Here is a 3,112-nt window from a genome sequence, read left to right as displayed (position 1 = left end):
CTAACTTTTTCAAAACTTTTTCAATCTTCACGCGATACATGAGCGTGAGCCATGGATATAGCACTATACGTGGAATAGAATGGTGGTTGTGGAGAAGACAAAAAGGAGAGGATAGTCTCACATCAACTAGGCGAATCAATGGGCTATGGAGATGCCCATTAATAGATATCAATGTGAGTGAGTAGGGATTGCCATGCAACGGATGCAGTAGAGCTATAAATGTATGAAAGCTCAACAAAAGAAACTAGTGGGTGTGCATCCAACTTGCTTGCTCATGAAGACCTAGGGCAATTTGAGGAAGCCCATCATTGGAATATACAAGCCAAGTTCTATAATGTAAAATTCCCACTAGTATATGAAAGTGACAACATATGAGACTCTATATGAAGAACATGGTGCTACTTTGAAGCACAATATATGAGACTCGCTATATCATGGTGCTACTTTGAAGCACAAGTGTGGAAAAAGGATAGTAGCATTGCCCCTTTTTATTTATTTTCTTTTTTTGGGCCTTCTTTTTTTGTTTGGCCTTTCTCTTCTTTTTTTATTTGGGACAATGCTCTATTAAATGATAATCATCACACTTCTATTTATTTACATCTCATTGATTACAACTCGATACTAAAACAAAGTATCACTCTATATGGATGCCTCCGGCGGTGTACCGGGATATGTAATGAATCAAGAGTGACAAGTATGAAAAAATTATGAATGGTGGCTTTGCCACAAATACTATGTCAACTACATGATCATGCTAAGCAATATGAAAATGATGAATGTGTCATGATGAACTAGATGGTGGAAAGTTGCATGGCAATATATCTCGAAATGGCTATGGAAATGCCATAATAGGTAGGTATGGTGGCTGTTTTGAGGAAGGTATATGGTAGGTGTATGATACCAGCGAAAGGTGCGCGGTATTAGAGAGGCTAGCAAAGGTGGAAGGGTGAGAGTGCATATGATCCATGGACTCAACATTAGTCATAAAGAACTCATATACTTATTGCAAAAATCTAGAAGTTATGAAAGTAAAGTACTACGCACATGCTCCTAGGGGGATAGATTGGTAGGAAAAGACCATCGCTCGTCCCCGACCTCCACTCATAAGGAAGACAATCAATAAATAAATCATGCTCCGACTTCATCACATAACGGTTCACCATACGTGCATGCTACGGGAATCACAAACATCAACACAAGTATTCTTTAAATTCACAACTACTCAACTAGCATGACTTTAATATTATCACCTCCATATCTCAAAACAATTATCATGCTTCAATCTTTTCTTAGTATTCAACACACTCAAAAGAAAGTTTCACAAATCGTGAATACCAAGCATATTATTATTAAGCAAACTACCATGCTATTGAGAGACTGTCAAAATAATTTAAGTGAAGCATGAGAGATCAATAGTTTCTTTAAAACAAATCCACCACCGTGCTCTAAAAGATCTAAGTGAAGCACATAGAGCAAAATTATAATGCTCATAAGATATAATTGAAGCACATAGAGCAAAACTACTTAGCTCAAAAGATATAAGTGAAGCATATAGAGCAAAACTACTTAGCTCAAAAGATATAAGTGAAGCATATAGATTATTCTATCAAATTTTAATTCATGTATGGCTCTCTCAAAAGGTGTGTACAGAAAGGATGATTGTGGCATACGAAAAAACAAATACACAAATAATACAAGACGCTCCAAGCAAAACACATATCATGTTGGTGAATAAAAATATAGCTCCAAGTAAATTACCGATGGAAGTGGACGAAAAGAGGGGATGCCTTCCGGGGCATCCCCAAGCTTTGACTTTTTGGTGTCCTTGGATTATCTTGGGGGTGCCATGGGCATCCCCAAGATTAGGCTCTTGCCACTCCTTGTTCCATAATCCATCACAAGAATTCACCCAAAACTTAGAAACTTCACAACACAAAACTCAAAATGGAAAACTCGTGAGCTCCGTTAGCGAAAGAAAACAAAAGATCACTTCAAGGTACTGTAATGAACTCATTCTTTATTTAAATTTGTGTTAAACCTACTGTATTCCAACTTCTCTATGGATTATAAACTATTTTACTAGCCATAGATTCATCAAAATAAGCAAACAACACACGAAAAACAGAATCTGTAAAAAAACAGAACAGTCTGTAGTAATATGTAGCTAGCACAATATCTGGAACTGCAAAAATTCTAAAATAAATTGCTGGACATGAGAAATTTATCTATTAATAATCTTCAAAAAGAATTAACTAAATATCACTCTTCAAATAAAAATTACAGCAGTTCTCGTGAGCGCTAAAGTTTCTGTTTTTTACAGCAAGTTGAACAAGACTTTCCCCAAGTCTTCCCAACGGTTCTACTTGGCACAAACACTAATTAAACACAAAAAAAAACCAAAACAGAGGCTAGATAATTTATTTATTACTAAACAGGAGCAAAAAGCAAGGAATAAAAATAAAATTGGGTTGCCTCCCAACAAGCGCTATCGTTTAACGCCCCTAGCTAGGCATAAAAGCAAGGATAGATCTAGGTATTGCCATAGTAATAAGATAGATTGGTGAAACTCATTTCATATTCTCTACGTTTGGCAGAAATTTTTCTTTGAGGCAAGCAAAAGTAATCAAAAGGACTAAATTTAACGGGACAAAAGTCCCCAAGATCAACCTTGGGAGGTATAGGTTCCTCCTTTGGTCCTTTATAATGCACAACCAATTCATCATTATAAGCATTCTTTTGACAGAACTTTGTAAGCCTATATTCAAGAGAATATCCTAGCTCATTATTTTGAATAGCCAAATCATCATTAAGTTCATAAATTTTATCAACTAAAACATTGGTAGGAACCCTTCTTCTAAGATTTTCATTGAAAGCAACATAATCTAGAGATTGAAAACGCATTATTTTTTCTTGATCAAAGAGGATAGCCTCTATGGGAGGACGGCAAGCGTCCACCCTGTAATGTGCAAAGATTTCTTTGGCTTCTCTTATTATGAATCTAAACTCAAGAGCCAAAAAGATAGTAGCGGCACGCTTAACAGAAGAATGCTCAATATTAGAAAATTCCAGAAAAATCCTTTGTATGGAAGGATGCATGTGCATGAATTGTCTT

The sequence above is a fragment of the Triticum urartu genome, chromosome 5A, assembly GCF_056163025.1.
Source record: "Triticum urartu cultivar PI428250 chromosome 5A, HENAU_Tu73, whole genome shotgun sequence".
NCBI lineage: Eukaryota > Viridiplantae > Streptophyta > Magnoliopsida > Poales > Poaceae > Triticum > Triticum urartu.
The sequence above is the reverse complement of the archived record's forward strand: the minus strand, read 5'-3'. Positions refer to the sequence as shown.